We start from the raw sequence: 23,532 nt of genomic DNA, 5'->3' as shown, positions 1-23,532 counted from the left end.
ACCAAGTCTATTAATGGATTGTATCCATTTTCCACGATGTTCAGTTATTGGATTGAAGGGGAAATCTGAATAAAGATTTAAACCTGATGACGAGGAGAGGCAAACTATTCGCTTGGTTGGTTCGACCTGATTGACATCCTGTACTTCCTGACCGACTGTATGATATCAGTCTTGTTTTTCATTGCAGCATCACTGTGTAAAACTTATCTGGGAAATGCATCAACTGACTTGTTTTGAGACTAGAAACTGGCAAATAGAACTTTTAACTGGAATCTTGTTGGCTGTCTATTGTATTAACAATCATGTGTATTGTTTTTAACAATCTGTGATCTCAAATATGTGGTGATAACCTTTCAACTTATATATATAGTGGCCTTGATTTGGTTTTATATTTTCTTTCTGAATGGTTATTGCAGGTTAGTACAGAAATATTTTATGCTTATACTGTATTATGGAATTTTTTTTACCTTTTTCAAGTATTATTATGAGCAAAATCTTGAGTATTTATCAGGGAATAAGCCTATCAAATTAATATTTGCAACGTTCAAGTGAACTCCCCGTCTTCTATAATTTCAAGACGTGCTTTACAAATTTACTTGCAATCTTAGTGAAGCTGAGTTTGATATCATGATGCTTGTAATCGATCGACAAAAATAAGAAAGGTTTGTTGGGATAGCAATATATGGTTTCTTCTAACCAGAATCAACGTTGTATGATTTCGGATATGCAAGTTATGGCAACAGCACAACCATTTTACAAACATGCTCAAGACATTGGCTAGAGCTGCTTATAGAACCGGACCAATTCGAAATCAGTCTGGATCCGGTTTAATTGGTGTCTGATTGAATTGAATACGATATCAATGTTGAATGAAAATAGATCCAGAACCATTTTATTCTCCTCCAGTTGAATATGTTCTAATAATATTGTTTGGGCTAAAATATTTAATTACGAAAGGCAAATTTAATTATGAAGCTTAATTAAATTATACAAGCCCATCAAATGTGGCAGACATATTTCCATCGATTCAAATTAATTCAGATAAGTCAAAATATTGTGGAAAAAGAGGAAAAGATCGTGGAAAGAGGAAAGGATCGTGGAGCTTATAGGAGGAGATCATGGGGGAGTGGAGAAGCATCGTACATTTGCTAGGAAGAAAATGGACATCAGCTACAGATAAAAAAATATACGACTCTGCACAAAAATATGCAAATATTCTCTACTAAATTTCAATCTTCAAGCACTAGTTTCAAGCATTCCAATATATTTTCTAGCATTTTAGGTCTTATCGTTTTAGATTTCAGTAACTATATATGTTAAATTTGTATGTCTTGTAACTTCCTACCGTTTATTGAAAATATAAATAATGTCAGGGTTTATTCCTCAAATTCCAGTAGTTTTCTTCGTTTCTGGAGTCATAGTTGTTTAGGATATTAGAACTGACAGTCGAATTTAGGATTCGCTTTCGTTTGATAGTTAGAAGTTAGATTTTTCATTGTTTTTACGCAAATCGGTACATTTTCGTACCTGGCACGCCCGCAAATCAAATATTGTGCAAACAATTTTTGGCACGCTCAGTGGGACACCATTATGCCACCAAGAAGGAAAGAAAACGTCAATCAAGGGGATGGAGAGTCTCAACCAAGCAAGGAAGAGGTTCACACTTCGCTGACTAAACAGCCGGCTGCTGAAGTGTAACGTACCGTACTTTTTACTACTTAAAATTTACGGAAAAATTAAAATTTTCTTTAAATAAAAGGCGAACCTTCAAAATTCGATAGAACAAAATGTCCGTCCCCAAAGTAGTTGCATAAAAGATCTCAAAGTAAAGTTTATCAAAGATATTTGCTTAAAATCTCATAACCAATAACATAAATCAGAGTACTTTTAAACATTTCATAAAACTTAAAACTTGGCGGTCCTCGGGTTTAGCCTCCCGCCCAGTCCAAGCCAGCTCACTGGTCCACATCTCTCGTCTCCTCAAATGCCTCATCACCTGCATCGATCAAGTCTAGTGAGTCTAAAGACTCAACATCTATAAACTGGAAGTAACGAGTAATACCTAATAAAATCACATGCAACTTTAAAATAGAGTGTACGTACTTGAAACTTGAACTTGCATCCTTAAAAGTTTGAACGTAACATACTTGAAACTTGTACATACATACATAAACGTAGACGTGCCATCATCATAAGACTTTTCTTAAACATGCTTGCATACTTGTACATACTTGAACATTCATAAACTTAATCATTTTGCGTAGAGGCATCTTTCAAAGCAAGTGATCCATACATAAATACGCCTGATCAGACTAAACCACAGTACTGGGCTGACAGGGAAGATCCACTGCCACATGAGATCCCCGTTCATGCTTTAACTGGTGGATTGGTCCCAGTTCACGCTTTAACGCTTTCCAATCCTGATCTAAACCCGTTCATGCTTTAACGGGGTGGATTGGTCCCTAGTCATCCTTTACCGCTTTCCAATCCCATACATAATTGGTCACAAGACATTTAGCATACCTCAAAAACTTGAAATATTTTCTTTGCACGTCAAACATACTTACTTGGCGTTGAGGGATTCGTTGGATCTCGTTTGGGGCCGCTGCTGCACAAACTAACATGAGTTTGAAATACTTAACTTGCATAACTTAGACTTAGGTACTCAAGCTCACCACCGAAGTGAATAAGTAGCTTATGACATTCTAGTTCCCTCGGGACTTGACCTCTTTTAATCATCGTACTAACCATTATCTTGAACCCCCAAAACATAACCATTATCGTGCCCGGGTCCGTGTAGGTTCGCAAAAGAAATGCTCGAAAAGAAGTAAGGACACGGACCCCGTGCTAGGGTCCGTCTAGGGGCCCGTTTAGGCTCGCAAATTTGACACTTCAAAGGAAACAAAGGCACGGACCCCGTTTCAGGGTCCGTCGAAGGGTCCGTGTAGGCTCGGTTTACTGACACTAAGAAGGAAACAAGGGCACGGACCCCGTGCCAGGGTCCGTGTAGGCTTGGTACGCGTGAACCAACGAAAATTCATATACTCAAGGCTTATTTCTCCTAACTCGATCATCTCGACCATGAATCGACACCTCAAGACCCCTTCTAGGATACTATAACCTTGAATCCAAACCCGTACAAACACCCCCAAACAACGACATCCAACCTACGACACAATACAACTAAAAAACACGGAAATTGACACGAAATAGTTTCCTACGACTTCTAATGAATTCAATTGCCTATCGACACTAACCGGCATACCAAATACCAACCCAACATTATACTAAACATACCTAAATGCAGCAATGATCACCCTTTGATCCTCAACGAAGCCTGCAACAATAAAACTTCAAGAACACATCAATAACATAATTTTTCAGAAAATGCAGTTTGAGCAGTCCCACGAAAATAATCATATCTCACTCAATTTTTATCCAAATATTTCGAATTCTATATCAAATCGAATGTATCAAAAAGTTATACGTTTCTTACATTGAAAGTTTTCCCAAAATCCCGACCGAAAATCGCAGTTTTTAAAAGACCAGTAAAAACGAGATTTGAGATCCCAAAAATTGTTTCAAAAGTGATCCAAACATGATTGCTCAAACTTCTACACATCACACATGTATTTTCTCGCATAAAAATATCTCAACACATAATATGACTAGATCGATGTAGGAAAAACAGAATATACATGCCTTTTGATATTTAAAACTCACGATACGGCGATACCGAAGCGGAGACAGAGCGAGGCTTGATCCGGGACGAACGTGACACTATTTTCTTGCAATAAAAATCACCCAAAACTTGCTGGAAATTCAAAAGGGAGGGGAGGCTGCTCTAAGGTGGAGGAACCCTAGGTTTTTGTTCTCTAAAATATAAAAGATCTGAAAATAAAATGTGTAGGTGTGTGTTGTGTGTTTTGGTGTGTGTAAAAATGTGTAAGTGTGTGAAACATGTGTGTGTGTTTTAATTAGGAGAATTTATTCCTAAAATAACTAATTAAAATGCTAATAAAAGGTTAACTCACACTAACTTTAAACAAACTCCTCAATTAAAATAAATACACCATAATTTTATAAAATTCTCCTTTTTAACAAAATAAAATGCACGAGGCCAACTTTAAAAGTTTCAAAATTCTAAACTCACTAAATACATAATTTAGGCTTTAAAATGCTGAAACTTATTAAATTAATACGCCCAACCTTAACTTAAAAAATAAAATACCACGTAAAAATATGCCAAAATCGTCACCGGTCTCTTTTCCTCGATCCCGCATCGAATGATCGCCTGAACATGAAACTCGATAAAACAATTAACGTGCATCACATAAACAATAAAATAATGCAATTTAATATATCATGCATCACTAAAAATCATTTTAAATTTAAATAAATGATATAACAATTACATAAATGCATAGGTTTTACGTGTATTGATTTTGGGCTCTACAATTCCTCCCCCACTTATATAAATTTCGTCCTCGAAATTAAATCTTACCAAATAACTCTGGGTAGCGGATTCTCATATCTGCCTCGGTCTTCTAAGTGGCTTCCTCCACTGCTTGATTCAGCCACCGGATTTTGACCAACTTGGTCACCTTGTTCCCAAGTCTGCGCTCCTGTCTGTCTAGGATTTGGACGGGTCTTTCCTCATATGACAGGTCTGGAGCAAGCTGTAACGGTTCATAGCTCAACACATGCGAAGGATTTGCGAGGTACTTTCTCAGCATCGAGACATGGAACACATTGTGTACCCCGGCCAGATTCGGCGGGAGGGCAACACGATAAGCTAGTGCCCCAACTCTGTCAAGAATCTCGAACGGTCCAATAAACCTCGGACTCAGCTTGCCTCTTTTCACAAATCTCATAACACCCTTCATAGGTGCTATCTTTATAAAAACGTGCTCACTTACGGCAAACTTGAGATCTCTCCTCCTCTTATCAGCATAACTCTTTTGGCGACCCTGGACGGTCTTCATTCTGTCTCGGATCTTGACCACCACATCTGCAGTATGCTGAACTATCTCCGGACCAAGTTCTGCTCTCTCTCCGACTTCATCCCAATGAATCGGTGATCTGCACTTCCTCAAATAAATTTCCTCGTAGGGAGCCATACCAATAGATGCTTGGAAACTGTTGTTGTAGGTAAACTCCACTAGAAGTAGTTTTGATTCCCAACTCACTTGGAAATCGATTATACAGGCTCGCAATAAATCTTCCACAACCTAAATCACTCGCTCAGACTGGCCATCTGTCTGCGGGTGAAAGCTGTGCTGAAAGCAACTTCGTCCCCATGGCTGCATGTAAGCTCTTCCAGAAGGACGACGTAAACCTCGGGTCCCTGTCGGACACAATAGAAACTGGGATTCCGTGCAAATGGACTATCTCCCTGATATAGAGCTCCGTATACTGCATCATGGAGAAAGTCGTCTTCACTGGCAAAAAGTGTGCTGCTTGGTAAGTCGATCCACTATAACCCAAATAGCATTGAATCCTCTGACTGTCTTCGGAAACCCAACCACGAAGTCCATGTTAATATTCTACTATTTTCACTCGGAGATAGAGAGTGGTTTAAGCATCCCTGCTGGCCTGTAATGTTCTGCCTTCACTTGTTGACAAGTCCGACATTCAGACACAAATCGACGGATGTCTCTCTTCATCCCTGGCCACCAATACAAAATCTGCAAATCCTTGTACATCTTGGTACCTCCTGGATGAATGGAATACGGAGATGCATCTGCCTCTGTCAAAATATCCTCTCTGATTGAATCAACACTAGGCACCCACATTCTACCTCTGTATCTCACATTGCCATCAGAAACTGTGTAGAGTACACTGCCTTTGGCTTCGTCTTTCAGTCTCCATTTCTGTAACTGTTCATCTGAAGGCTGTCCTCTACGGATTCGGTCTAGTAAATCCGATTTGACTGTCAGATTAGATAGTCTGGGAGCTCTGCCCTTGGGATAAACCTCTAACCCAAACCTCTGAATCTCAGACTGAAGAGGTCTCTGTACTGACAACTGAGCTACGACTGCAACCTTCCTGCTCAAGGCATCTGCCACCACATTAGCTTTCCCTGGATGGTAGCTAATTTCAATATCGTAGTCCTTTACCAACTCCAACCACCGTTTCTGTCTCATATTCAGCTCTTTCTGCGTGAAAAAATACTTGAGACTCTTGTGATCAATAAATATCTGGCATTTCTCGTCGTACAAGTAGTGTCTCCAAATCTTCAAGGCAAAGACAACGGCGGCTAACTCAAGGTCATGAGTCGGGTAGTTCTTCTCATGCACCTTCAACTGTCTGGAAGCATAAGCTATAACCCGACCCTGCTGCATCAACACTGCGCCTAATCCGAGTTTAGATGCATCGGTGTATAGCACAAAATCTCCTTGCCCTGTTGGCATGGCTAACACTGGCGCTGAAATGAGAACTTGCTTCAAGGTATCAAAGCTCTTCTAACATTCATCACTCCACTCAAATTTAGCATTTTTCTTAGTCAGTGAAGTGAGCGGCACTGCTATCGACGAAAATCCCTGAATAAACTTACGGTAGTAACCGGCTAAACCCAGAAAATTGCGGATCTCTGATGCATTCTTTGGCTCAACCCATTCCTTAACAGCCACTACCTTAGCTAGATCCACCTCGATACCGCTGCTAGATATTATGTGCCCCAAAAACGCTATCTTCTCCAACCAGAATTCACACTTACTGAACTTCGCAAATAACTTGCGACTCTGCAGGATCTGAAAAACTTTCCTCAAATGCTGGCTGTGCTCCTCATGGCTCTTCGAGTAGATTAGAATATCATTGATGAATACTATGACGAATTGATCAAGGTAAGGCTGAAATACTCAGTTCATGATGTCCATGAATATAGCTGGAGCATTAGTCAGTCCAAACGACATCACTAAAAACTCGTAATGCCCATATCTGGCTCTGAAGGCTGTCTTATGAACATCTGTGTCCTTCACCTTCAGCGGTGGTACCCCGATCGAAGATCTATATTAGAGAACAATGTAGCTCCCTGCAACTGATCGAACAAGTCCTCGATCCTAGGAACTGGGTATTTATTCTTGATCGTTACCTTGTTCAATTCTCGATAATGAATACACAGCTTCATGCTCCCATCTTTCTTCTTTACGAAGAGTAATGGTGCGCCCCATGGTTACAAACTAGGGCGGATGAAATCCTTGTCAAGGAGCTCTTGAATGTGCTGTTTGAGTTCTAGCATCTCAGATAGAGCTAAACGGTACGGTGCCTTGGAGATTGGCACTGTGCCTGGCATAAGATCAATGGCGAACTCCACCTCTCTTTCTGGTGGAAGGCCTGTGACGTCATCTGGAAAGACGTCATGAAAATCTCTGACCACTTGTACATTAGTTATAGATGGAGTGGGTGCTTCAGGTACGGAAACAACGCTGGCCAAGAAAGCCTGACACCCTTTGTGAATGAGTCTCCGAGCCTGCATGCAAGAGATCATGCGAGGAAAACTCCTCCATCTAGCCGGCTCAAAGAGAAACTACTCCATACCCAAAGGTCTTACTAACACCGACCTTTTCTGGAAGTCGATAAGAACTCTGTTCTTCGTCAGCCAGTCCATTCCCAGAATGATATCAAATTCTGGCATCGGCAACACAATCCAATCGGCATACACTAAGTGGCCCTGCAGTTCCAGATCGATGTCTCTGACCACGCTAGTAGCTGACAATTCTTCCCCTGATGGGACTGTCATTGAGTAGCTCACGTCGAGTCCAATAGACTTGACGTCCAGGTGACTAGTGTTGCGACTTTGATTGTTGCACTCCCAAGAGCAGGTTGTCAACAACTAGTATAATTTGGTGAGTCCGAATATCGAATCCACAGGGAAGCTAAGGTAATTACAAGTCCACTATAATGTCTTTTTGTTTTTATTTTTGTTTTTTTTTCTTTTAATGGTTTGAATCTTTGATTGGTAATTTTTAATTGTTCAAATTTTAATTTAAGTAGTTGAGATTAAAGGATCTACTCTTGGTATTTTAATAAAGTTAATATTAATGAACATTATTGAAATTCACTTAATAAAATGGTTCCAATATATATTAAATAATCATATTTTTATTATGTTATATATTATTATCTTATAAATATATAATATATACCAAAACTTGTAAATGTTGTCAAATATTTATTATGCTATATATATATTTGTAAACACTAAATCAAGGTTCCCACTTTAAATGGTTGATAAAACCAAACAAACATTTAAATGGTACCAAGAAATTAATATTATGATATTAATATATAATAAATCTAGGCATCCACTTTAAATGGTTGGTAATACCAAACTAACATTTAAATGGTTCCAAGAAATTAATATTATGATATAATCATATAATAAATCAAGGCATCCACTTTAAATGGTTGGTAAAACCAAACAAACATTTAAATGGTACCAAGAAATTAATATTATGATATATTCATATATAATAAATCAAGGCATCCACTTTAAATGATTGGTAACACCAAACTAACATTTAAATGGATCCAAGAATTTAGTCTAACATATAACAACAATAAATCAAAACTCCCACTTATAAGTAGGGATATAATAATACTTAAAGAGATAAATATAACATAAACAATAAATAATGATTAAATAATATAAAACATATATTCTTACCTTTTAATAATCTTATTATCATGCCAAGAGTTTCACCTTTTCATGTCAACTTTGGGAAGTTAACTACTCATTATTCAAAGTGTAAAACTTTGAATATGAATTTAACATGCTAATTATATTTAAATGAAGAAATAAAGGAAAAATAAAGAGAGAAATATTATGAACTCAAAGGTTTGTTCATAAAATGAGGGATATCTCAATACATTACAATGCACCGCTATTTATAGCCAAATTTGGGGAGACAACCACAAATAAAATATTATTTTTACACATAAGTCTTCATTGGTGTTCCACGAAATTAATATTTTAATACACATCACTTTTGAAATTCTTTCCATCTGAATTTTCTTCTCCACATAAAATAAAACATGTAGATATCTGAGTTGTTTGAATCGTGGTATTTTTTTTTAACCATTTGACCAAGTAATTTGAGAGATATGATCAAAATACTAGAGCATGGTAAAACTGCCACTTCTTTGGTAACTTTAATTGTTGCTTAATTTGATCCCACTTGTGAGAAGATTTTTATCTCATGCTTGCCACCGATATTGTAGATATTAACATCAACTTTCTACAGGTCCAAGAATCATCTTAATCCCATTTGCAACGCCAAGTTTATTCTTGTTTTATCGAACCTGTAAAAAATAGTAAAAACTTATAATTACACAACAACTTATATTTTATACAATTTATTATAAAATATATAATATTTAAACATTTAATAAAACAAAACTATATATTTATATTATAAAACATTTAATTAATATAGAATTTTTTATCTTTATCAACTAGCGAACGTCTCCGAAATAAAGGAGTGGGTGGCTTCTGAGTATATCATGGCCTGCGTGGCTAGTCTCTTGATGAATATATTTCCTGAGAGACGTTAGCACAACACAAAACTTATCTCCTCAAAATTCTAACCTTAATCTCAGGCATAGAAGAAATTTATATCGCATGACACCCAAAAATATTACTAGCACACTAATAAACCCAAATGAAATTCCAACACATGCATGACAAAGTAATACGATGCTTAATTAAATAGTTTACCAATCAATAACGTCGCGTCTGGGTTCGTCTCCTGAGCATGCATGGCGAACACTCTTCCCTGTGTGGGTTGCCTCCACTGTGGGCACTCCTTCAGCATGTGGTCACTCGCTCCGCACTTGAAACATTTACCTGACCCCTACAAACACTGTCCCGGGTGCTGGCGGTTGCACTTCGGGCACACCGGGTGCTCTCCCGGCCTCTGTGGCGCTTTCTGCTGTGGCATAGAACCCTTGCCCTTTGGCGGTCCCTGATAAGGCTTCTTTCCTGGCTGCCCCTGGAACGGCCTCTTAAACTGAGGTCGCTGCTGCTGCTGCTGTGGAGCCTGATAGGGCCTCTTGCCATGCCTGTCAGCCTCAATATCCCTCTGATCCTGCTCCGCCGCCAAAGCTCTAGACACGGAAACTGCGTAAGTAGTAGGACCAGCTACTCCGACATCTCGACGAAAGATCGGCCACAACCCATCCATGAAATGCCTCAACTTTCCATGGGCATCATTAGCTATCAGGGGCACAAAGTGACACCCCCTTTCAAACATCCTGGCAAATTCTGCAACACTGCTGTCTCCCTGTTGCAGTGTCATGAATTCCCTGGTCAGTCTGGATCGTACTTATTCAGTGAAGTACTTGGAGTAGAATACCTCTTTAAAGCCATCCCAAGAAAGGGTCTGCAAGTTCGCTGCCACGGACGCGCTCTTCCACCACAGTCTGGCATCCCCGGTTAGTAGAAATGTGGCACACCTGACCCCATCTGCATCTTGCAACTCCATAAAGGCAAAAATCACCTCGATGGATTTAATCCATCCTTTGGCTATCATCGGGTCAGTGGTCCCCAAAAACTCCTTTGGGCTCATCCGCCTGAACCTCTCGTATACCGCCTCTGGTCTGGGCCTAGCCCCTGCATCCACCATCGCCTGGTTCCCCGCAAACTGTGCGAAGAACTGAGTCATTCCTGCAAGCATCTGTGCCTGCATATCTGGCGGTGGAGGAGGTGGAGCGTCTCTCCCCTCCTCTCGAGCCTCTCTATCTTCATCCCTAGCTTCCCGGTTAATTAAGCGTCTAGGATGCATACTGTTCCAAAAATTTACTCAACACGTAAACCCCATATGCATGAATATGATATCAATAGTATAAGATGCACGTAAATAGAACTTAAAACATGGACATGCTGAAATTATGCTTAGTACATAACATAACTCAAAACTTTAAAACTTACAGACTTGAGGTGTGACTTCGTGAGCTTCTTGCGACTAGCAGTAGGCATAACCCTTTACAAGAACCTGGCTCTGATACCAACTGTAACGTACCGTACATTTTACTACTTAAAATTTGCGGAAAAATTAAAAATTTTCTTAAATAAAAGGCAAACCTTCAAAATTCGATAGAACAAAATGTCCATCCCCAAAGTAGTTGCATAAAAGATCTCAAAGTAAAGTTTGTCAAAGATATTTGCTTAAAATCTCATAAACAAAAACATAAATCAGTATGCTTAAACTTAAAACTTGGCGGTCCTCGGGTTTAGCCTCCCGCCCAGTCCAAGCCAGCTCACTGGTCCACATCTCTCGTCTCCTCAAATGCCTCATCACCTGCATCGATCAAGTCTAGTGAGTCTAAAGACTCAACACGTATAAACTGGAAGTAACGAGTAATACGTAATAAAATCACATGCAACTTTAAAATAGAGTGTACGTACTTGAAATTTGAACTTGCATACTTAAAAGTTTGAACGTAACATACTTGAAACTTGTACATACATACATAAACGTAGACGTGCCATCATCATAAGACTTTTCTTAAACATGCTTGCATATTTGTACATACTTGAACATTCATAAACTTCATCATTTTGCATAGAGGCATGTTTCAAAGCAAGTGACCCCTACATAAATACGTCTGATCAGACTAAACCACAGTACTGAGCTGACAGGGAAGATCCACTGCCACATACATGAGATCTCCGTTCATGCTTTAACGGGTGGATTGGTCCCCATTCATGCTTTAACACTTTCCAATCCTGATCTAAACCCGTTCATGCTTTAACGGGGTGGATTTGTCCCTGGTCATGCTTTACCGCTTTCGAATCCCATACATAATTGGTCACAAGACATTTAGCATATCTTAAAAACTTGAAATATTTTCTTTGCACGTCAAACATACTTACTTGGCATTGAGGGATTCGTTGGATCTCGCTTAGGGCCGCTGCTGCTCAAACTAACATGAGTTTGAAATTCTTTAACTTGCATAACTTAGACTTAGGTACTCAAGCTAACCACCGAAAAGAATAAGTAGCTTATGACATTCTAGTTCCCTCGGAACTTGACCTCTTTTAATCATCATGCTAACCATTATCTTGAACCCCAAAACAAAACCTGATGTGAAGTTAATTTTTTTCCCAAAATATGAAGTACACGGATCCCGTGCCTGGGTCCATGAAGGTTCGCAAAAGAAATGCTCGAAAAGAAGTAAGGACACGGACCCCGTGCTAGGGTCTGTCTAGGGGTCCGTGTAGGCTCGCAAATTTGACACTTCAAAGGAAACAAATGCATGGACCCCGTGCCAGGGTCCGTTGAAGGGTCCGTGTAGGCTCGGTTTACTGACGCTAAGAAGGAAACAAGGGCACGGACCCCGTGCCAGGGTCCGTCGAAGGGTCTGTGTAGGCTCGGTACGCGTGAACCAACGGAAATTTATATAATCAAGGCTTATTTATCCTAACTTGATCATCCCGACCGTGAATCGACACCTCAACCCCTCCTAGGATACTATAATCTTGAATCCAAACCCGTACAAACACCCCCAAACAACGACATCCAACCTACGACATATACAACTCAAAAACACAGAAATTGACACCAAATCGTTTCCTACGACTTCTAATGAATTCAATTGTCTATCGACACTAACCGGCATACCAAATACCAAACCAACATCATATTAAACATATCTAAATGCAGCAACAATCACCCGTTGATCCTCAACGAAGCCTGCAACAATAAAACTTCAAGAACACATCAATAACATAATTTTTTAGAAAACGCAGTTTGAGCAGTCCCACAAAAATGATCATATCTCACTTAATTTTTATCCAAATAATTCGAATTTTATATAAAATCGAAGGTATCAAAAAGTTCTACGTTTTTTACGTTGAAAGTTTTCCCAAAATCTTGACCGAAAAATCTCAGTTTTTAAAAGTTTTAGGATCGGTTAACGTATCAAAAGTGTTTAGAAAGGGGGGTTGAATAAACATTCACAATTAAAATTGATCTTTTCAAATTTTGAGTTCAGTTTGGTGACAAACTGATTCTCGGAATCTTGTTAATCAATATCAATTAGTTAAACTGAATCAATTGCGGAAGGTAACTGACTGAAAGATAGAATACAAAAATAAAATGCACAAGGGTTGTTTCTGGATGTTCGGAGATTTCAATTACTCCTACGTCACCCCTTCTATCACAAGGATAGGATATTCACTAAAAGACTTTGATCAAATACAAGAATTGTACTGACCCACTTCAGCTTGGACTTAACACTGCCAAAAACTGAAACTCTTAGTATAACAGAATGTTCTCAGTGCTTAACTGATCTTAGCACTATCGAATTTCAATGATTATTACAACTTGCTTGTAAGCTTAAATTGTAGCCTTAACTGCTACGAATAAATCAAGTAAAAGGTGAGCTGAGATTTTGACAGAGTGACAGCAAGCTTTTTGAATAGTATTCACTTCGTTGTTGTTTTCAGCTGCTCTTCTGTCATATTTATATGCTTCTTTTCCAATGGTAACTTGAGATAAATTTGAATCTATGTATCCGTTGATTTCCACTTCATTATTCTTTGACTTTGTTTGCGGCGTCTTAATTGCTTTAGCCGGAATGCGTTGTTCTAGGTAGTCTTGGTTGTGGTGCGGCGTTTCATATTCAGTTGTAATCTGTTATGTCTCTTTGTCGGTTGAAAGTTCTTTCCCGAGACATCTTCAGCTGAGAGATACTTAACTTTAAGGCATTCGGCTGGATGTATTAACTGATCGGTTTCCAACTGATCAGACAGTCGATTTCAGTTATTAAGTCCAGTTGCTGAGTTCAGTCGGTTCGTATTTTCAGTTGGTTGATCAGTTTGTCAAACTCCAGAATTTAGTTTCCAACAATTTCCCCCTTTATGGTGTTTGACAAAATTAAGTAACTGAACCCTTTGTAGATATGAGATTGATCAACTGAATTTCACGATTGATTGGACTCTTTGTAGATAAAATAAGAAACTGATCAACTGAATCAGTAACTTGATGAGTACAGTGAAGACTGCTACTGAAACGAGAATTTCTACTGTTGTTCTAGCATTCCTTTGATTTCTTCCCCCTTTTTGTCAAACAACTCCATCTTCTCAGATAATTTTCGAACATCATTTGAAAGAATTTTGACATCTGCTGAGATACTTAAGAGCAGTTTGTAAACAGGTCTGCAGCAATTCCATTTTATTAGAAACAGAAGTTTCTAATCGTTGAACTCGTTGACTAACTATATCCTGAGTTGTAAATAGGCTTTGAGCTAGACCTTTCTTCATCTCATCTACAGTTTTGGTGAGAGAATCCATGTTTGCTTGAATTGCTTTCAGTTTTACAGAGTCATATTCAATTGAAGAATCCAATTTGACAGTGTGAGATAATTGTGTAGATTGAATCTTTTTGATGTCAGTGATTATCTGCTGCATATTGTGCTGCATATTTTGGATCTCTTCAAGAACAAGATCCATTTCTGTGGATTGAGGAGGAGGTGACTGATGAGGGAATTCCGGTCCCTTTGTGGTTTGATCAAATATAACCAACTCTTGGTTAGTTGCTACTGTTTCAGCAACATTCTGAACTGAAGTGATTGTTGCAGCAATGTCTTCTGGAACTTGAGGCGGAGAAAGTGGATGTTGATCAGCAGATGAGCTGCCTGGAGGAATAATAGAGTCTGATGAAGTCAAAATTGGTGTCTCTAGAGGATGATCTTGGGGATCAATTTGCACATCAGTTGGAATAGTCTGTTCAGCAGAAGGATCTGGCTGAACTGGTGCTTCTGAAGAGATAGGCACCTCTGGATTGATTTGATCAACGGGATTATCAACATTATCAGAAATGGGTTCACTCAATTGGGATTCTTGCACCACTATCTGAATAATTTCATCAATGTTTGCGAAAGATAATTCTGCTTCAGTGTACATTTGATGTTCACCAGTTGGTGATTGAGACACATCCTGAACTGGCTCTTCAGTTGGAATAATAGCCTGTTCTGAGGATGACTCTTTCTGCTTTGAGGGAGGTTCTTCAACTATTTCCTTTTCATCATCGTTTGAATCTCCTTTATGAAGGACTAACTCTTGATCCATTTCCCCAAACTTTGTCTGAGATAGCAATCCCATCAGATCGGTGTCTAGCTGAGTGATCACCGCATGATCAGCATAGGCAGTAGGATTTGTTGGAACGTAGTTAGCCTTCAGTTTGTCAATAATTTGTGTTAACTTCTTTGCTCTCATCTGATCAAACAAATATGTTTTTCTCTCCATAGCTTGGGCAATGATGGCAGCTTTGACTATCTTGAGGACAGAAGCTTCCAGTTTGATGAATTTGTTCAGTTGAGATTTCTTTCTTAGTTGCTTGGCAAAAATCTGTGTACGATAGGCTGTCCAAGCATCATAGAGTTGAAGTTTTGATGCTGCAAAATCATTAACCTCGTCCCAAACAAGGTCAATGTGGGTCTGAATGGGATTGGATGGCCCTGGTTCTTCAGTCAATTTTCCCTTGCCTTTGTCAGAACTGAGGATGTGTGGAATTTTCAGATCAGTTCGTGTAGTATCCACCCGTTCTATAATACTAATGCCCTTGGGTCGGGCAGGTGCCAGAGGAGTGGGACGAGTAATATTAATCAGAGGGGCTTTGATCCTAACTGTTTCTTTCTTTGCACCAATTGATTTTTCTGGTGGGATGATCTTCAGAGGGACTGCTTCAATTGGCTGCTGAGCATCTGAAGATATTGGCTTGTCAGTAGGAATAGATTCTTCTGTAGTTATTGGTTTAATCCTCTGGGTTCTCGGTTTCTTGGTGATCTTTGGGGAAGGAGTTTTCTCTGAATCGGATTCTTCCACAATTAATTTTCTTTTTGCTGACTTCAGTTGAGGCAATGTCTTGGCCTTTTTTACTGATTTAGGAGCCGCCTGTTGAATCTCAATCTCCTGTTTTATCTTTACAAACTGATCAGGAGAGATGTCCAATTTTGTCTTGGGTGGCATAGTATTCTTCGCATTAAAGACTTTGAATTTTGATGATTTTTCTGTATTATCTGCCATTAACCCCTTCACTTTCAGCAGATAGCTCAGTTGCACTGCAAAACCTTTGGACTGTTTGGATGATAGAAACATATTCTTTAAAATATTGAATATAAGATGCTTCCAGTTGAATTTATGTTCAGCCATAATGATAGAAATAGCTTGAAATTTTTCCAAAGTAAGTGCAGCAAAAGATCCAGCTTTCGCCAAAATCCCTTTGGCGACTATATCAGCAAATAACTGAACTTCGTGCTTCAGTTCCTTCTTGGGGTCGGAAACATTTATTTTCCGTCCTTCAGCAGAAAGTGAGGTTTGCATCTTTTCAATGTCAGATGCCTTAACATCAGATAAGTGTGCTAGTCCATCAGATGGTAAAGAAAAGATTTCTCCAAAGGAATCTTCAGAAATGGTCAGCAGCTGACCATTGATAGTAAAAGTGATGTTTCCATCAGAATTGATCGTACCGTTAGAGTAGATTTCCTAAAGTTCTTTGGGGTAGATCTCTTGTGATGATTGTCCCAAGAATGTCCTTAACCCAGCAGTTTCGAGTTTTTGAAAAACGTTCTTGACATTAGTGTCGCCAAAAGATAGAATTGATCCAAAGTTGATAGCCATTGCATTCAGCATGTAAGCGGGAATTTGATTCGCCATTTTGATAGATAAAATGATCTGCAATTTGTAAACGAGAGCTCTGGAATTAGTATTCTCTTAGAAACTGATTGTACGCGTAAGAAGAAAAACTGAATTGAAGCGGGCTTAGTACAGTTGTTCGTGACTGTTTAAATTCGGGACACGTGTCAGTCCATTAAAAATTTGAGTAAAAATGTGTGTACGTGTGCTATAAGCGTGTGTACAATTTAAATGGTTCAAATGCTTCCACGTTTTCAAAATAGGATTCATCATTAGATAGTAGACAGTCACGTTACTTGATTTGGAATATAATTCGTTTTAATCAGTTAACTTATATGAGAAGATTAGTGAAATTTCCAACTGAAATATCAGTTGAAAGACTGTGTCCTTTCAGTTTGAGAATTTACTAACATTTGTCTTCTCAGTTAACCTCTTAAAACCATTATTCCCCCTTAATTAGTGCATAAGATAATTAAAACGAATAAATTCAAAGATTAGAAAGATTATCGGTCTGCTGAAATGTTGACGACTCTTCAGCTTCCTTGATATTCTGCTATAAATAGACATAACACGGTTAGTTTCAGTTATATTGGTGAAAAATATTCAAAACTAAAGAATGGCAGATGCGAGTAGCTCGAGTGCTTCGCCATTTTCTCTGGAAGCTAGGAAGACTGCCATAGAAGACGAAGTCTTCTATAAGAGTCTTCCCTACTGGGAAAGGTTACAGGAGCTAGAGTTCCTGTATAATTCTGGAGAGGCTACTACTCCCAAGCTGATGGTAGAGTTGAGAGAAGTGCAGGAGCACTTGAACATAGCTGTGTGGGTGGACGTCTTCAAGGAAGGTCATATCTATCAGCTGATGCTTCAAAAGGAACTGGAGCTCCTTAATCGCATAGCTTCTTCTCACAGCTTTTGCAAAACATCTTCCTCAGCTCTATCTGTTTGGTTGAGAATGTGGATAGATGATATAGAGGAAAAATATGAAAATGTAATTCAGGCAAATATTTATTGTTGAATGAAATATTTATTTTGGCTTATCTTTGTTTTTCTTTTTCCTGCAAATAATAAATTATGATCATAAACAAATGAACTGATGAAAGACTAACTGATATAAGTTGATTAAGAATTGAAATCAGTTAATTGTTGAGTTGTAAATGGTAGACTGATATCAGTTGACAATGAACAACTGATAGTTAAGAGGCCTCGGTAAATGAGAAAAACGCTTCGGTTGACTAGAGTCTCTTCAGTTTCTTTATCATTCAAATTTTATCTGTCTATAAATAAGATGATAGAATGTGAGACAACAACAGTTCAAAATGTCGGATTTAAGTGACTCTGATGCATGCAGCAGTACACACGTTCATGTTACTGAACAATCGAATCCACGTTTAGAAGAGATGAAGAGAAGGATGGAGGAATATGTTTTCAAAAAGGTGATGTCAACATGGTTTAAGATTCATGAGTTGCAGAGAGTGAGTAGAAGTGGTGCAATTCCTACTTTTGCTCAAGAAGCAACAGCAAGAAAGTATCTTGAACGTTTTGAAGTTAGGCATGTTACAGATTTGATTGAGGACAAATGTTTGTTGGAGGCGATGTTATGGAAGTAGTGGCATGTGGTTGATAAGATTTCTAAAACTAGGGCATTTTCTAGAATTCGAATTTATGAGATGAATGATTGGGTTAGGGATTGGCTAGATACAGTTGGTTCTATGATTTCTGCTGTAAACTGGGAACGGTGGTATTCTTAATGAATTATTATTTTCAATTTGCTGTTTTCTTATTTTTTGCAGATAATTCTATTAGTGAAAGCAACATTAGTAATAATTTTAAGACAAATCAATTAAACCAAGAATATTGCGAAAGTAAGAAAACTTAGTCTCGGGTAATGGTTTGGTAAAGATGTCGGCTGCTTGTTGTTCAGTTGATATATACTCCAGTCTAATGTCCTTCTTCAAAGCATGATCTCTGATGAAGTGGTGTCTGACATCTATATGCTTTGTCCTTGAGTGGAGAACTGGATTATAAGTGATGGCAATTGTATTCGTGTTGTCACAAAATATGGGCGAATTATTTGTAATTACTCCATAATCTTTCAGTTGTTGCTGGATCCAGATCAGTTGTGCACAGCAACTACCAGCAGCAAGGTATTCTGCTTCAGTTGTTGAGGTAGCTATAGATGTCTGCTTCTTGCTGAACCAAGAGATCAGTCTGTCTCCTAGAAACTGACAAGATCCACTTGTACTTTTTCGATCAAGCTTACATCCTGCATAATCTGCATCTGAATATCCAACTAAATTGAAAGTAGAGTCTTTAGAATACCATAACCCAACATTTTGTGTGCCCTTAAGATATCTCAAAATTCTTTTAGCAGCTGAGAAATGTGATTGCTTAGGATTTGCTTGAAATCTAGCACACATACACACAACAAATACAATATCAGGGCGACTGGCAGTTAGGTATAATAATGACCCAATTAAACCTCGGTATAGTGTCGTCTCAACTGATATTCCCCCTTGATCAGTGTCCAATTTAATTGATGAGCTCATGGGAGTATTTGCAGCTGAACATGATTCCATGCCAAATTTCTTCAGCAGCTCCTTTGTATATTTAGTCTGACTGATGAATATGCTAGTCTCCAGTTGCTTCACTTGCAGTCCAAAGAAGAATGTCAGTTCACCCATCATGCTCATTTCGAACTTTTCCTGCATCAACTTAGCAAATTTCTCGCATAATTTGGGGTTAGTTGACCCAAATATGATATCATCAACATAAATTTGAACTAATAAAATGTGATTATTCTTAGTAAATTTAAACAAGGTCTTATCAACTGATCCAACAGAAAAATCATGATCAGTTAGAAATTTTGAAAGAGTTTCGTACCAAGCTCTAGGAGCTTGTTTAAGACCATATAATGCTTTGTTAAAATGATATACATGATCAAGAAAGATGTGATTTACAAAACCTGGGGGTTGTTCAACATATACTTCCTCTTGCAATTGGCCATTTAGGAATGCACTTTTTACGTCCATCTGAAAGACCTTGAAATTCTTGTATGATGCATAGGCAAGAAACATTCTGATTGCTTCCAGTCTTGCAACTGGAGCATATGTCTCATCATAGTCAATTCCTTCTTCTTGTCTGTATCCTTGTGCTACTAATCTTGCTTTGTTGCGTCCAACCGAACCATCTTCGTTCAGTTTGTTCCTGAAAACCCATTTTGTACCTATGACAATTTTTGAAATTGGTCTTGGAACTAAGTTCCAGACATTGTTATGAGTAAACTGATTTAGCTCTTCTTGCATTGCATTTACTCAGTTAGGATCAGCAAGAGCTTCATCAGTTTTCTTTGGTTCTATTTGTGAAACAAAAGCTAAATAGATAAATAGATTTAGCATTTGATTGCGAGTTCTTACTGGATCAGATGGATTTCCTATTACCAATTCAGGTGGGTGTGATTATCTCCATCTGTACTCAGTATTTGTTGTATCAGCAATTTCTTTAGCTGGTAACTGAATATCATCAGTTTGCTCTATCAACTGATCATTAGGAATGGCTTCTGGTTTAGTTGATTGATCTGACACTTCTGGTTCGGGTGTTTGAAGAGTGTTTTGATTAATATGATTGTCTTCATCATTATCATCCTCCAAACTGATATCTGTCAGTCGATCAACTAGCTCAACTTGATCAGTTGGCTTATTAGTTAGTTCAGTTTCATCGAAGTCAACATGAGCAGATTCTTCAACATTTAGGGTTTTCTTGTTAAAGACTCTGTAAGCTATACTAACTGATGAGTATCCAAGAAATATTTTCTCTGCAGATTTAGCATCAAATGCTTTTAAATAATTTTTACCATTATCAAGGATAAAACATCTGCACCCGAATATTTTGAAATAAGTGATTATTCTTTTTCTTCCATGCAAGATCTTATATGGTGTTTTCATATGATTCTTATTAATCATTGATCTGTTCTGAGTATAACACGCAGTGTTTACTGCCTCTGCCCAAAACCTTTGAGAAATACCAGAATCAGCAAGCATTGTTCTAGCAACTTCTTTAAGGGTCCGATTTCTTCTCTCAGCTACACCATTTTGCTGAGGAGTTCTAGCTGCTGAGAGCTCATGCTTGATTCCAGCATTTTCTAGAAAATTTGAAAGAGTTTGATTGATAAATTCAGTTCCTCGATCTGATCTGATTCGATCAATTCCAACTGATTTTTCATTTAAAAGTCTTTTGAAAAGCTTGATCAGTTGTGCAACAGTTTGGTCTTTTGATTTGAGAAAGATAACCCAAGTAAATCTTGAAAAATCATCAACAATCACCAAGGTGTATTTCATTCCCCCTAAACTCATGACTGATATAGGACCAAAGAGATCCATGTGCAATAGTTCTAAGCATCGGGATGAAGATTTACAGCCCTTGTTTTTAAAAGACGATTTTACTTGTTTTCCAAACTGACATGCTGAGCAAAGTTTTTCTTTTGAAATTCTATTTTGGGCAAACCATTTACAAGTTCATGTTTACTCAGATAGGCAATGGATTTAAAATTTAGGTGACTTAGTCTCTTGTGCCACAACCAGTTTTTAGATGATTTGGAAGCAATAAAACAAACTGGTGCATTAGTTTGATCATTCCAACTGACTTTATATGTGTTTCCACAACGTTTGCAAGTTAGTATGATTTCATCAGTTGAAGTTTTAACTGAGCATGAGTTTTTGTCAAAATGTACTGAAAATCCACTGTCGCATAATTGATTGATGCTGATCAAGTTATACTTCAGGTTTTCTACTAGTAGAACATCTTTAAAAGTAAAATTGCCATGGATAAGCTTACCCTTACCCACAGTTCTACCTTTGGAATTGTCCCCGAAACTGATATTTGGACCACTGTATTTGATCAGTTGAGATAGCACACTTGCATCTCCTGTCATATGTCGCGAGCATCCACTGTCCAAATACCATATTGAGTTCTTGTTTGTACCTGTTACATGCAGTCATACACATAATATAATTTGGTACTCATATCTATTTGGGTCCTGAACTGATTAGTCCCTTAAGAACCCATACCTGAATTAGTCTAACAAACTTTCCAGTAGCTGTATTCCAAATGGTTTTTCTCGGCTTTTGTGTGCTTGTGTAGTGTATGGATGATACAATATGAGTTTTAGCTTTATTCAACTGATTGTTCAGTCTATATCACTTCTGAACTGGCTTGCAGTTATAGTAATTGGAATAGTCATTCGAATAGTTTTTGTAAAAGCTTTTTGGTGACTGACTACATGAATCAGTTACCACTTTTGGGCTATAACCAATACCATATCTTTTGCCCTTGTTCATACTTTCAGTTGGCTTTTCAACCAGTTTACTTGGCTCTGATTGTTCTTGTACCATAACTGATTTGACAAAGTGAATGTATTTTCCTTTGCTCATATTCAGTTTTGGTTGAGTATCATTGGTTGACATTTCATCTTGGTTACAGAACCCCAAACCAGTTTTATCAGTTATTGATTTTTGGGAGTTCTGTATATCAGTCAATGCGATAGATGATTTGTTCCACGACTGAATAAGCTCAGTCTGTTTTGTGTTCTCAAGCATCAACTTCTGTATTAATGACTTATTTTTATTTCTTTCTGCTTTTAGCTCAGCAATTTCCCTTTTTAGACTCAACCCTTCAACTGATTCATCGGTTTTGGTTTTATTGTCTGTGGGATCAGTTTGCTTTGCTTTGAGTTTTTCAAATGATGATGCAAGTTTCTGATACTCATCTACCTTGTCATGTAATGTGATCAGTTTTGGTTTTATTGTCTGTGGGATCAGTTTGCTTTGCTTTGAGTTTTTCAAATGATGATGCAAGTTTCTGATACTCATCTACCTTGTCATGTAATGTGAAAATGAGTTCTTCTCGTGTAAAATCAGTTGAACTAAAATCAAATACCTGTTGGCTAGATGACTCTTCTGCTGCATCATTAGCCATCAAGCACTTTACTTCCTCATCATCACTAGAACTGCATGAGTATTCTGGTTCCGACTCTTCTCTGTCAGTTTCTGCCCATTTTGATTTGTTTTCTTCAGCTAAGAGTACTTCATGTTTCTTTCTGAAGAACTTTTTATCTTCTTTGGGTCTTCTTTGTGTTCATATGATTTCTTTCTTCTGTCAGTTGAGCCTTGAACATCCTTCTTAGGTTTAGGACAATCAGCAATAAAGTGGCCTGATTTGCCACAGTTGTAGCATGCATTTGATTCATCCTTGGCGTTGTTTCTTTGATATGGTTTCTGGAAGTTCCCTTGATTCTTTCTCATGAACCTTCCAAATTTTTTGATAAACAATGACATAGCATCGTTACTCAACTGATCAGCAGATTTTTCAACTGAACTGATTTGTTCAGTTCTGACAGCGGCTAGAGCAGTTGTGGCTGCAGAAGTAGATGGTTCTCCTTCTCTGGTCTGCAGCTCAAATTCATAGGCTTTTAAATCAGAAAATAGATCATGGAGTTCGATTTGGTTCAGATCTTTGGACTCCCTCATTGCCATGGTCTTGACATCCCATTCTTTGGGAAGACCTCTCATTACCTTTAGTGCAATTTCTTTGTTGGTATACACTTTTCCAAGTGCATTTAGCTCATTGATGATACTACTTACTCTTTCATCATACTCGTGCATCGATTCTCCTGCTTTCATTTTGATGTTATCAAACTTTTGCACAGCAACAGAAAGTTTATTTTCTTTGGTTTGATCATTTCCTTCACAGAGCTGGATCAGCTTTTCCCAAATTTCTTTGGCTGTTTTACACATCTTTATTTTGCTGAAAGTTACTTTGTCCAGCGTTTTGTACAGAATGTCTTTAGCCACATTGTCAAGATTTGCTTTTCTTTTGTCTTCAGTTGTCCATTCATCTCT

At 38.1% G+C, this 23,532-nt stretch overlaps 1 long non-coding RNA gene across 1 annotated transcript; it reads right to left on the bottom strand.

Annotated features, from left to right (window-relative positions):
• Window positions 1-62: 62 nt before the first annotated feature.
• On the bottom strand, window positions 63-383 carry LOC142554974 (uncharacterized). Its single transcript, XR_012822288.1, has 2 exons — window positions 229-383; window positions 63-155 (listed from the first exon to the last, which is right to left on the bottom strand). It is a non-coding gene; the product is annotated as an uncharacterized LOC142554974 (long non-coding RNA).
• Between the last annotated feature and the right edge of the window lie 23,149 nt (window positions 384-23,532).

The sequence above is a fragment of the Primulina tabacum genome, chromosome 9 (assembly GCF_025594145.1).
Source record: "Primulina tabacum isolate GXHZ01 chromosome 9, ASM2559414v2, whole genome shotgun sequence".
In the NCBI taxonomy this organism is placed as follows: Eukaryota; Viridiplantae; Streptophyta; class Magnoliopsida; order Lamiales; family Gesneriaceae; genus Primulina; species Primulina tabacum.
This window is presented reverse-complemented; position numbering and strand designations above follow the sequence as displayed.